This window comes from Cyprinus carpio, chromosome B9 (genome assembly GCF_018340385.1).
Source record: "Cyprinus carpio isolate SPL01 chromosome B9, ASM1834038v1, whole genome shotgun sequence".
NCBI lineage: Eukaryota > Metazoa > Chordata > Actinopteri > Cypriniformes > Cyprinidae > Cyprinus > Cyprinus carpio.
In genome coordinates this window covers 7,556,469-7,571,134 of record NC_056605.1, presented here as the reverse complement: position 1 = coordinate 7,571,134, position 14,666 = coordinate 7,556,469, and the positions used below count along the sequence as shown (strand labels likewise).

General features: G+C 36.3%; 1 long non-coding RNA gene across 1 annotated transcript; it reads left to right on the top strand.

Moving 5' to 3' along the window:
* Positions 1-12,350: 12,350 nt before the first annotated feature.
* LOC109092480 lies at positions 12,351-14,436 on the top strand. The gene is made up of 4 exons (XR_006155559.1): positions 12,351-12,480; positions 13,554-13,686; positions 13,828-13,886; positions 14,123-14,436. It is a non-coding gene; the product is annotated as an uncharacterized LOC109092480 (long non-coding RNA).
* The last annotated feature ends 230 nt before the right edge of the window (positions 14,437-14,666 follow it).

The window sequence follows — 14,666 nt, the reverse complement described above, 5'->3', positions numbered from 1 at the left end:
ACCCTGTTGCTGTCGGTCCCCTAAGCTGGATGGCAAAACAATAGCTGGGTGAATACAGACAATGGAATTAGCTCCCAATTTGTATCACTTCCCCAAAGGATTGAGATGTCTTATCCTGTTAGGAGCTCCTCTCTGCTGAGCGACACATCCTTGCTTTGAAGCATGAGAGGGATAAGCAGGCTAAAGCCCTTGTTATCCCACTTTTTCCTCAAAGAGATTACAATCTTAGCTGCGGTGCGGCTTTTGGGTGGCGTGTGCACGTCGACTGGAGCTTCCCACGCTTGACTGACACCGTGCCCCGGGAGGCGTCATCCCTTTAGGACACATCAGCTGTCGTGGCACTTTCAGAAAGCGCAACACTCCTCAGGTGCTGAGCGCTCTTTGCGACACCCAGGAACCGTCACTTTCCGGCAGCTTCCGTCCTGTTTCTTGCACGACAGCTGGAGGCAGGTGTAATAAAGAAGAGAGCTCGGCCCCACTCGAGGAGAGGGTGAATGGAGGGGAATGCGCTCTCTTGTGCATCAGGGGGCAGTATGGGTGGAATGTGTGAGTGATAAAGAGTCTTGGCGGGTTGGTTCTGTTCGGCTCATGCCACAATGGCGTCTTTGACAGCTGAGAGAACAGCACTTTTGTGGGGCCCCGCCAGTGACACTACACATTGTTGTGAATGCTCCACATAGTCGGCATTCTCCATCATGCCTTCCTCTGTGCTCAAGGCTTATCAAGAATTCCTTCTTCTTTCTCTCTCGCACTTCTTTTTGTGAGGCTGTACATTGTGTTGCCAGCTACTGTGGAGGCTGAAGGACTAGCAGAGAATGTCAGCTCCTGCTGATGACCTCATTCACACATCAACATTACAGTAAAACACTGGCTAATGTGCAGATACTGATGTCCAACAAACTAAAGACGTATTATAAAGTTGCATTTAATTAGCTCTAGAACAGGCTCTAGAACCTGTTAAAATGTTTTCAGCTCTAGAATTGCATGTACTCAAGTACTTTTTCATTGACAACAGAAATGTTTCTGTTCACTGAAATTACTCTTGATATCACTTAGCAATTACACAGTTCTCATTATAATGGCCATTACAGGCATTCATTTTAAGTTAATGGTGGGGACTCACTAGCTTCAAACAAACAAATAATCAAATTTCCTGTGCATGTATTACACAACTGTCATCCATGTTAATGGACAAACACATTATTGTTGTTATTATTATTATTACACTGTTTGTGTTGTTACAATTCAACAACAACATATGATTTGTGTAGTATTCTCTTGACCACCTTAATAATTTAATAACCTATTAATATTCGAAAAAGTTATAATTTCTGCTTTATGGGTTTAACAAAGCAAAGAATCAATCTTTTCAAGTATCCTCAAGGGTGCATGTACCTTTGGTTGATAATCACTGCTTGGGAACATCTCCAAATAAAATGTTTTTAATTTAAAGAAACTTAGCTAAGCTTCAGATGTAGGGATGTAGTGTCCGTGCTGCTCGCATATGATCAGCAGCTGCTGAAAGGAAAAAACAGGATGAGTATCAAAAGATAGGACACCAGTCTACCAATATGAAGCAGAACACTGGGAAGTAGAAAGCACTCCAGTGATCTTTTTTTATAATATCATTGGACATTTCTGATTAGACGTAGATCCCCAGTGCAACCCCAAGGGGCAAAGCTAATTGAGTTTCCATCTTATGTCTTTTGAGTGTATTTGATTAAGCACATATCTAGTGGTCTGGGGTAAACACACACACACACACACACACACACACACACACACACACACACACACACACACACACACACACACACACACGCACACGGGGAAGGATTTTATTTGGTTCCTGATACCTTTAAAATAAATCATGCTAAATAAACGTACAATATGCATTTAAGTACTGTGTGCATGAATGTGGTGTTATTTAAATTGTAAAATATTATTTCTCCTGTGAGGAAAAAAAGTGTTACTAAATTATATAACTGGCATCATTTGCATTTTGTATAAAAGTAATAATAAAAAAAAAACACTACATAGAGTGTTACAAATAAATTTCAGTTTTTAAAATTTTACAACCATTATGTAACAAACATATTTAGTTTTTGTTTGTGGAAGTCCGTACTATACTTAATCTAAAACTGACAAATTGTGCTATTTTTAAAATAATTATAATGTATGCATCTGGAATGTTATCTGACAGACTGCATAGAACATTTGTAAATAAATTTGCATATTAAAAATTAATTTGTGCAGTGCAGGACCATTTGAAATTATTGATATTGATCAAAACAAATGTTCTGACAAATTCTGTCATTCAAAAAATCACCATATTTTTAGGAATAAAATGGTGAACAATATAAACAAACCCCTCTGTAAAAACCTTCAGAATATTGATTGGAATAAAAATACGTTTGGTGTGTGTAACTGCTACTGACGTGCAGATTCCTGGTTCAGCCCATGAGAAAAAAACTCATGGCACTTAAAGATATGTAATGCACATGAAATCTACAGATGCAGACAGATAAAGTGTAAAATAAATGTGCGTTTTGCACTTTTTATTTCCACTTGTCTGAAAGAAGACAAGTTATAGAAGCAAAATTGCCCAAAATCTAAAAAGTGGCCAGTGCCTAATAAAACAATGGTTTTGCCTGTAGTGTCTTGCTTTAAACGAATTAATCATTTAATAAACAGCAAATAACTGTATTCATTTAATGTGCCCACAATGGTCACAACTCCTTCTTGTTTAAATACTCTGAAGTATTAGATACTCTTGAAGAAATCCTCTGAATACAGTCTAAACGCAAGCTGGTAGTGAACAGACTCTGCCCTGCACTTTTGAGGAGTCACACTGTGCAAATTGAAGCTTTGCCAACAGAGCTGACATTATAGTAGTCTGAACCCTGTCCAAAAGGGCATGGTAATGAGGCTGGAATTGGGCCGGTTTCATGTCCTTTCACCATGCAACAGAAAACAAGGGATTTTATTAAGAGAAAACATCATTCTTTGCCATGTTCTCGGACTCCTCCCTTTCTCATGTACCACAGCTCACTGCAAGCCAGAGTATGACACCCACATGTGTGCTTTCTCTCTCTCTAGTGTACAGCTATGAGCATCCTGAGGTTTCTGATGTCATGTTCACAGCACTTCTGTTAATGTGCTTGGAGCAAACGTACCATATTCACTAAATTAGAAACTAATGAGATTCTGCACATCAGAGAATCAAATACATAAAGTGGTGACAGTATCAACGGATAATTGTCATGAAGCTCAGTACTCACATAAAGCCCTAACAAGTGTTTTCAAAAGCAAGGCAATCAAGCTCAATCCTGGCAAACATACACCTCCAGCTGCAGGAGTACGACCCCTCTGCCAGCTTGCTGATAGGCGCATTGTTTGATCTTTTAGATTGTGCAGCTGTATCCTGAATCTGCTCTTATTTAGTGTGTTTATGTCTCCTTCACACGAGTTCCCTGACATATGGCACAGATGTGACAGATAACGCACATCAAAGACTTTGTGCAATGCCAGTTATAATTCTGCACTGAAAGAGACATGCTCAAATGTTCTTCCTTTTAAACTTGGTTCTCCAAACCACATTACTTCTGGGGGGAATTTATATAAAACTTTTATATTTTTGGATACTTTTAAAACACAATTGTGCATTAAACATGTTGTTAACCTTTGTTCTAATTATATTATGTTGTAATTGGTAATGGAAATGTACTTATAAAGTTATGAGAGGCTGTGCATTAAAGTAGTATCCTCTTTAACATTCAGTGGTAGTTGCTTGGCTGGCACATGCGATTCAAATTTTGCCATCTATGCTCATTTGCTCACTGCTTTACAGTTTTTGCCAGCCAATCACTGAGCTGCAGGAAAATGACATCATGATAGTGCTGACTGCCTAAAGGCACCACAGTTAATTGTTTTCACCTGAATGCAAAACAAGGCCTCACCAGTTATTTTTACCAGTTTCGACCAAGCACTGCACTAAGACGTTGATATTATAAGACCAAATTCATACACCTTTTTATAAATGCACAATTTATACACCATACGAATGATGCATACTATATATAAGTGAACAAATGTGCCCAGAATAGGAACGCAGGTCACGCAACATGTTAAATTGTGTTAAGTTTCCCATAGAAATCCATTATAAAGAAAATGCTTAATCCATTATCATAGTGATATTGGAGAGCCAAATTTAGTACACCTTATTAATAAAACATACTATGCACAGTCAAACAGATAAATCCAGGATATGAATGCAATGCACAAAAGGAGTGTAGTTTTGTGTATTTTCTGTGATTTTGGCACCCACTACAGTTAAGTAGAATTCACTGTCATTCATATATATATATATATATATATATATATATATATATATATATATATATACAGGTCCTTCTCAAAAAATTAGCATATTGTGATAAATGTTCATTATTTTCCATAATGTAATGATAAAATTAAACTTTCATATATTTTAGATTCATTCAACACCAACTGAAATATTTCAGGTCTTTTATTGTTTTAATACTGATGATTTTGGCATACAGCTCATGAAAACCCAAAAATTCCTATCTCAAAAAATTTGCATATTTCATCCGACCAATAAAATAAAAGTGTTATTTAATACAAAAAAAGTCAACCTTCAAATAATTATGTTCAGTTATGCACTCAATACTTGGTCGGGAATCCTTTTGCAGAAATGACTGCTTCAATGCGGCGTGGCATGGAGGCAATCAGCCTGTGGCACTGCTGAGGTGTTATGGAGGCCCAGGATGCTTCGATAGCGGCCTTAAGCTCATCCAGAGTGTTGGGTCTTGCGTCTCTCAACTTTCTCTTCACAATATCCCACAGATTCTCTATGGGGTTCAGGTCAGGAGAGTTGGCAGGCCAATTGAGCACAGTAATACCATGGTCAGTAAACCATTTACCAGTGATTTTGGCACTGTGAGCAGGTGCCAGGTCGTGCTGAAAAACGAAATCTTCATCTCCATAAACTTTTCAGCAGATGGAAGCATGAAGTGCTCCAAAATCTTCTGATAGCTAGCTGCATTGACCCTGCCCTTGATAAAACACAGTGGACCAACACCAGCCAGCTGACATGGCACCCCAGATCATCACTGACTGTGGGTACTTGACACTGGACTTCAGGCATTTTGGCATTTTCTTCTCCCCAGTCTTCCTCCAGACTCTGGCACCTTGATTTCCGAATGACATGCAAAATTTGCTTTCATCCGAAAAAAGTACTTTGGACCACTGAGCAACAGTCCAGTGCTGCTTCTCTGTAGCCCAGGTCAGGCGCTCCTGCCGCTGTTTCTGGTTCAAAAGCACACGCCTGTGCACGGTGGCTCTGGATGTTTCTACTCCAGACTCAGTCCACTGCTTCCGCAGGTCCCCCAAGGTCTGGAATCGGTCCTTCTCCACAATCTTCCTCAGGGTCCGGTCACCTCTTCTCGTTGTGCAGCGTTTTTTGCCACACTTTTTCCTTCCCACAGACTTCCCACTGAGGTGCCTTGATACAGCACTCTGGGAACAGCCTATTCGTTCAGAATTTTTTTTCTGTGTCTTACCCTCTCGCTTGAGGGTGTCAATGATGGCCTTCTGGACAGCAGTCAGGTCGGCAGTCTTACCCATGATTGCGGTTTTGAGTAATGAACCAGGCTGAGAGTTTTTAAAAGCCTCAGGAATCTTTTGCAGGTGTTTAGAGTTAATTAGTTGATTCAGATGATTAGGTTAATAGCTCGTTTAGAGAACCTTTTCATGATATGCTAATTTTTTGAGATAGGAATTTTGGGTTTTCATGAGCTGTATGCCAAAATCATCAGTATTAAAACAATAAAAGACCTGAAATATTTCAGTTGGTGTGCAATGAATCTAAAATATATGAAAGTTTAATTTTATCATTACATTATGGAAAATAATGAACTTTTATCACAATATGCTAATTTTTTGAGAAGGACCTGTATATATATATATATCATAATTACAGCGGATATCTATATGCATGTATTTGTCGCTGCCATGAAACAATCTGCCTTTTCGCAGTATTTGGTACCCGATCACCATCCCACTCTCAGAATAGTCGTTTGGAGGGAAGCGTGGGAAAGCAACACAAGCCATTTGCCTTAATAGAAGTCAGTGTACCATCATTCTTTTGAAGGGTGATTTAGAAAATTGACAGACCTGTTCTATGGATGTTTTGCCCTCCAGTCTCTGTGCCAGTCACGTCTCAAGCCCTTCATTACAAACTATTCTGGGCAGTGACGTCAAAGACAGCAGACGGGAAAATATAAGTCTTTTTCATGCTTTTAAGAGTACTCTGAAAAATTGGGCACTGGTAAACATCTAATATCATATAATTGCTTGAGAAAGGAAAAGAAACATTTCAAAAAACATTTAATCAAAATACACTGAAACTTAGGAATGGCTGATGTAGAAAGCTGTCCCTTTAAAGTCCCTTTAAGGTATTCTATAGTCTTTGAGTATACTTTGCATCTTAAAGTATATGTATATATATATATATAAAAAAAAAAAATATATATATATAAAAAAAAAAAAAGAGCAGACCCTTAAGTACACAATAAGTGTCAAAATAAGAGTTTTACTTTCAAACACACATCATCATGTTTAAATAATCTGGTCTCATGCAAAGAAGTACACTTATTTTGATGTGTTGACTAACATATTAAAGCACACGTAAAATACTTGATTATAATTTTTACTGTGGTGTTTTATTTGATTAAAAGTTTTAAAGTTAATATATTTTAAATAAGCTAAATTGCAACTTCCTTATTTCAAATGTATAATTACAAATATATTTAAACACATGAAATATAAATTTCAGTAAGAAGTACTTTAAAATATATTTTAGTGTTTCAAGGACAATGAAAGTCATTATGAAATTACATAAAGATGTACTTAAAACCCACTTATGTGGGTCAAAATAACACTTTAAAGTTCAAATAATTGCATTTAATACAAATTTAAAGTATAATACATTTTCATTTAAGTTCATTAGTGAGTTCATTAAGTGCTCTTTTTAAAAGAATGTTAAAGTTTACTTCTTTTTTCACAAGCGACAGCTTTCATAGTGTGTCATTTCAGGAACAAAGCCTGTGTTACCATTAGACATCCACAAGCGTATTTCTCCTCTACATGAGGCGCAGCGCTGGAATTCATTTCCCAGATTGCAGTGCTGTTTTTTAATGCCCAATGCAAACAGCCAGCAGCATATGATCACCTTGGCATCACACGTGCTAATGTTCCACTCCTCTCCCATCCTCCAGTAACCAAATAGCCCTTCCCAAAGATAAGAGCATGCACGCTCCATTAAACCTTAGGGCTGCCCTGGGAGTTCTGGAACAGTTTCAAGACGACTTTGTTAAATTTATAACCCCTTGCAATGGGAATAAAATAATGAAAGGAATTAAACTGTTATTGTCCTCCTGGGATTTGGCTTGTAAGGCAGAATGTCTGTTTCTGCATGGGTGACTTTTTATTTGCTGTAAGACATGTAAGACAGTTTACAGAGTGATGGGAAATGGTCTTTAAAGATGTGCTCTGAAGAAGACCAGAGATAAAGTGAGGTATTTTGCTGCTGCCTACAGGGATAGTTCACATTGGTATTATTTTAGTATTCATTTCTTTCTTCTGTGGAACAAAATAGCAGATATCTAGAAAAAGTTCAACCTGCTGATTTCCACTATATATTGGATTAATATCTGTTTTTTGTTTAAAAAAAGAAAAGGTCATATGGGTTTGGTATAGTATAAACAATTCCAGCATTTAAGTATGTATGTATTTATGTATTTATTTACAAAAAAAAAATAAAAAATTAAATTCCGTGGGGTCCAATGTTTCAGGGATTCTTTGTGCCCCAATGACTTTTTATTATATGAATTTAAAAGAAATGTTTTATTTTGTTTTGTTTCACAGAAAACAGTTGGCACAATATGATGGAGAGTGAATGATGACAGTATCTTCATACTGGAGTGAACTGTCCCTTTAATATTCCAGTGGGAGAGGCTGAGGACTGTATCTCCATCAATGCCGACACTTTGCCAAGGGGCATCGCAAAGCACTGGCCCTAAACAAGAGCATCAGCAGCAGTGTCCTCCCTTCAGCAGAAAAAGGAGATGCCATCAAATGATGGACTTAAGTGTTTAGGTTCACAAATGGGATATTGCTCAACTGTGATAAAGGCTATTCTTAGAACTGTTTTTCCGTATTGCATTCTCCTCATGACTGTGTAGATGCGGTGGGAGGAGAAGATGAAGATCAGCAGTACCTGCCTCCCGTCTGTCTGGGTGTCCCTGAGAACCCTGCTATCCGGCCCAGTCGTCTCCAAACACAGCACTGGCCCTGAGCCGGCCACACATTCCACAACTTCCAGACAGCCCCAACTTTATTTTCAGGCAAAACGGCATCAGCGCTCTCACATGACATTCCCAAAAAAGGCACTGCGGCCCCAGACTACCCTGATTCTCTATGACTTAACCACTGAGGAATTAAAACAATGTGAGTTATGTCAAAACCAACAGAGAAACATAATAATGATACGTCAGTGACGCTAATAGATAAAGTTGGGTCCAAAAGTCTAGGGCCACTATTTTGCTACTTTATATATACATAAATAACTGTGTACAGTATTTACCAGTATTCAGTGTGGCTTTATGATCACCTTCAAGTTAGGAAGATCAATCCGAAGGACACTGGTCTGCTTTATTTTTAATTAAAAAAATTAAACTATGGTGATGAAATCTACGAACTACAAAAAAAAAAAAAAGTTTTAAAAAGCTGAAATAACACATTCAGTGTAGATTTAGATTTTACAATTTCGAATTCACAGGTTGCAGTTAGAATAAATAATAATAATAATAATAGGTTGCAGTTAGAATAAATAATAATAATAATAATAATTTAACCATCTGTTTTTACAGTATTACCAGTTATAGGTCATAATTAATTTATTGGCAAAATAATAAAAGTAAATTACTTTTCAGTTACCATTGTGTTCAGAGAACCTGTGCTATATTAGAATTGAAGCCTGAGATTATTCACTCAGATAAAAGACAAAAGATAGAAAGATAAGAGAAAGCATGGATTACATATAGCCTGCTTGATTTGTTTGATATTCACTCAGTTTGACTAAAAAAACTAAAAGAAAATTATTTTCTAATCAGTTCCAAACAGATTAGTGTGAATCTTCACAAGTTCTCATTTGTCTACTTCGCAAATAATGAACTCAAAATCAAATCCCATGAATTTTAAAGCCTAACACTTTTGCCTTTCTAAAGGCACTTTATAATTCTATGATTAAAATCACATTTTCTGAAAGTCCATTACAGCTTAAGGGTATAAACTACACATTAAAATATTCATATTCCAATTAAATACAGTAAAATTACTGTCATAAATATAACCTGACAGCATGCATGAACAGCAATAAATGTTCAAAGTAAATCTTTGAAACCTTTAATATTTAAAAACTTTAATTTCCCAAAAATTGCAGGAGTGTGCCCACTGCCCTCTCTGGGGAAGATTTTATTCCATCTACTGATGAACATTTGAGCTTGAAGCAGGATATCGACTGGTTTGCATGTACCATCAGAGTTATAGGAAAGGGTTAAAGGTCTCACGCATTGACTTTTCCTTTTCTCCAGATAAAAAGCGGAAAGAAGCTAATTTTGATAAATCACTCAGAGTCTCGTCCCCAGTTTGAAGACTTTAATTGCACTGGGCGTTTATGACCCAGCGCTGCTCATCTGCATATATGCAGCATATCTCTGAGGACACACAAACCAACACTGACTGAGGGACAGACATTTTCAGCCCACAGTGTAAGCATTTTATTGTAATTGAGTCACTGACTCTTGTATCAAGGGGCGACAGATAATTGGACAGTCAGTTTAATGTGGATGTTTTTTGGTAATTTGTTGATTTGGTTGCTTTTTTTTTTTTTATGTTAAGTGGACGTGCAGTGAAGTGCCACGAAACATCTCGCACGTATTGGTAGCAGTTACAATATTACCAATCACTGCTGCAGGACATTGCAAATCGATTATGGGTGAAAAGAACCTACATCGAATAAAAAGCGGGTGCTGACATATGTGACCCTGGAGCACAAACCCAGTCATAAGGGTTCATTTTTTGAAACTGAGATTTATACATCACACGAAAGCTGGATAAATAAGCTTTCCATTGATTGTGTGGTTTGTTAGGATATGATAATATATTCGGCTGAGATACAAAAAAAGGGTGCAAAAAAAAATCTAAATATTGAGAAAATCGCCTTTAAAGTTGTTCAAATTAAGTCCTAAGCAATGCATATTACTAATCAAAAATTAAGTTTTGATATATTTACGGAAGGAAATTTACATTTACATTATTATCTTCATGGAACATGATCTTTACTTAATATCCTAATGATTTTTGGCATAAAAGAAAAATCCATAATTTTGACCCATACAATGTATTGTTGGCTACTGCTACAAATATACCCCAACGACTTAAGACTGGTTTTGTGCTCCAGGGTCACATATTATAATAGTCTAAATTACTATGTGAAAATCTCATTTAAAAGTAATGGCCAATCTGTCTATGTATTTAAAGAGATCCAGTCAGTTTTGAATTGCACAAGTAACATCTTTCGTGTTTAGTCTCTCTGAGTCCTGACAGTAATGCACTACTGCCCTCATCTGGATATCACTGCGTTTCTACAACACCGCATTGTTATTTTACCAGCCTATAGCCTTACAAAAGAAAAAGTGTGATTTAGATTTTTTTTTCTTCATACAAATAGATTCCGTTTACTTTATCTCCTATCCCAAGGGGAAATAAAATCGGTTACAAATAGCGTAATTTTGCCCAGACACTAATTAGACAAAAAGGAGCAGCATTAATCATCTGTCTGAGCTCCAATAGCCCCCTAAGCACAGTTTCCAGCATTAGATGAGATTGTGTTTACCCTAGTTTATAAATTGTTTCAGTGTTACGGGGGTGGTTGATGATCGACATTAATGCGTTACTAGGAGGCTGAGGGTCTGTCTAGAGGTTTATTTTAAGACGGTTTTCACTGAGTTATTGCCATGCTGAGTGATCGTATGGCTTGTTGAACAGCACCACCTGCTGATACTAAGAGTATAGCCTACAGCAGGACTACTGATACTGAAAACCACACACCTACAATCTTTCTGTAGCATATTTGTTTTAATCCCCGAGTACATTTATCAAAAGCAAGATGTGATTAAAACATATCAGGTGTATTAGCCTACCACTGACAATTATATATCCTACTGCTTTGAGACCAAGAGAAGACACACTGGCCATTAATTGTCTTTCTGCATGCCATTTGAATGAATTTAAATAATGTGCAGTTAAAAAAAAGGCAATAACCTGCAATGACGATCCACTAAACGTGTCAGAAATTGATAAATAATAATGCATCTTTATAATATTAATGCATTTTTTTAGTGCTGTCAAATGATTAATCGTGATTGCATCCAAAATAAAAGTTTTTGTTTATATATGTATGAGTACTGTGTATATTTGTTGTGTATATAAATACACACACATACAGTATATATTTTGAAAATATTTGCATGTTTATACATTTATATATTTATATTATATATAAATATATTTAATATATAAACATAACATTTTTCTTAAATATATATATATGTGTGTTTGTATTTATATATACATAAGAAATATACAGAGTATACACACATATATTATGAAAACAAAAACTTTTATTTTGGATGCGATTAATCGTTTGACAGCACTTTTTTTTATTCAAGTGAGGAAAAATGCTAAATGTATTATTGAATGGATGAATGAATGAATGAATGAAATTTGGTTAATAGTTCTAATGATCCTCATCTTAAAAGTTTTCATGTTGCATTCATCTGACTTGGCAAATAGCTTCAAAATTGTTCTGTATGGGTACAGTAGGGACAGTATTTCCAGTGAACACATCTGATTGCACTTCCTCCTGAAGCCTTTAAATCAGATTAAACGTGGCACAGAGCTACAGCCTGTTCAGACTGTGTGCTGTTTTCGAGTAGCTCTCAGACTTGTATAACTATTGAAACTTGAAAGTTTTGGCTTCAGTTTGTCTTGAACCACATTAGGTTCTAAATACATAGATCTCACACATCTATACATAAAGCTGTAACAACTGAATTCGCTTACAGCAGTTTTAATTTACTATGAATTATTTTATTTTGTTGTTTTGTCATGTCTTTAATACAAAGTGTCATCTGTGTCCTGTAGAGGGCGCACATGTCCAGTCGATGGGCGGATAGAAGCGAGTGATGCATTTCCGGTCTCTTTTAAAAACCCAGTAGCTAAGATTTCTCCTCCTTTCTCGAAGAAGCAGCAGCTGGAGCAGTCGACACCCAACTCTTATTATATCAATGACTGAGTCACAGTCCGCTACCATGACTTACCAAGAACGCGTATCAGGTAATCTGACCTTTAACAAGAGTCTTAAATGCAAACAGATTTTGAGTTGTTCTGCAGGTTTGGCGCTCCATACTGTGTGCAGGCCTGCTGAACACGTGCTCTCCACCATGGAGTACCATAAACAACTTGATAACATGTTTATTATATACGCTAGTTTAAATTACAGACACAGTTAAGATGAAATATCTGATCTCGGACAAATATTAGGCCTTTTTTTTTATTCCCCTGATGCAGGTCAACTTAAGCTGGAGTTCAATAAACACGTGCTACACAGACTTGTTCAGCGTGCATTTTATAATTGGGCCAAAGGAGAGCTTTTCTAGATCAGATTGTGGTGGCAAGTTAAAAAAAATAAAAATAAATCCATTAAAACCCATTCTTTGCAACTTAACATGAGCATACATGCTTTCAAAACGTGTAAAACATATAATTAATATTATCGGTGCATAATTATCAGTAACGGTTCTTATGCTGATGAGAGTTTGCTGCCTAATATTTTTGTGGAAATCCTATTTTTTTTTTCTGCATTCTTTGAATAGAAATTTCAAAAGAATTTATTTAAAAAAAAATCTGAGTACGTAATTGTCTTAAGTCACTTTTGATCACTTTACATTTTTAATTACATTTTATGTCTGTAATTCAAAATATAACTATTTATATAATAAGCCTTGCAATTGAACTTTTTTTTTCTCAGAATTGAGATATATAAACTCGCAATTGCGAGACTTACAGTTCTAAAAAATACACTCACAATTTTTCTCAAAACTGAGTTTATATCTTGCAATTCTGATTTTATAACACGCAACTGTATGGTATAAACTCGCAATTAAGAGAACATCAGTTTTGTTTTTTTTTTATCCCCCTTTAGAATTAAACTTTACAACATGCAATTGCAAGTTTATATCCCACAATTCTGAGAAAAAAAATTGAGTTGCAATAACTTTTTTTTTTTTTTTTAAATGTTATTTAGTGGCGGAAAAATAACCCTTGTCTTATAAAAGATTATTGGAAATGACTGATTGATTGACTAGAGTATTGAAATGACTAATAGACACTCCCCTCTTTCTCACTAGATGGGCTGCAGGACACAGGATACGGGCCGCTCTCTTTCACTGGGCTCCGTGCATCAACTGAGAGCAGAGGGAAGGTGCCCATTACATGAAAATGCATTTAACATGCAGGAGGCGTCTGTTACCTGTCCATCAGGTACTGCATTAGCATACGAGTGAATGCTCACTATGTCAAGAGCCCTTCTGCCTCATGAATATGCATAAGAACTGATAATATGCCTGTATGGCTTATATGATGGTAAACTAGCTTTTTTTTTTTTTTTTTTTTTCCTCTTAGGTTTGCAGCATAAAGCCAACATGAAATGAAACTTTGAATGGCACGCAAAGGATTGTAAGGTACAACACTTTAAACTGTCTTAAATGCACCTTTAGGGCAAATGGTTTAGCAACACAGACTAAAGTGAATGTCAAGACGTTAACGCAGTAAAGATGTGCAATGATGACTACAAATCGCTGAGGTCACGACCAGTGAAACTATATAATAGCATGTATTACCTGAGCACATGTCTGTGCTGGTTTGTGTGCTTGAAGGCCTAAAGGGGCTCTATTTTTGACTCCTTTTCTCTTGCCAGTGTTTCCACAGGCAAAACTATGAATCCAGATGGCGTGCTGGATCAACCCGAGCCGATGAAAAATAACCGTGGAGGGCCGAAAAGGCTGGAAAAAAAGAATGTATGAAGGTGGTGATAGAATAAGAATTTCACACCTACAGTACCTACCACACATGGCTTTCACACATCGGATGGGGCTTGGAGAGAAAGCCCAGATGAACACAAATGTAAATTGTACATGACATTAGCTAATGTTATTGTCTTATGCTTTTCACTGTAATATCTGTATCTTCCTGTTTCATAATAAACATTCAACTATGCATCCAAACAAAGAATACTGCATTTGAGTGAGTTTTTTTTTTGTTTAATGCTTGCTTAATGAAAAAATAAATCCCTTTGTATTTTAATAACTATAGCTCATTATTTAATGCTTGTAGCAAAATGAATTAACTAATTTATATTCTCCTGTTAAGCTCGGGATAAACTTTAAAAAAAAAAAAAGACATTACATCAAAAGTGACAGTAAAACATTGTATTATTTTACATTTCAAGTAAATGTTTTTTT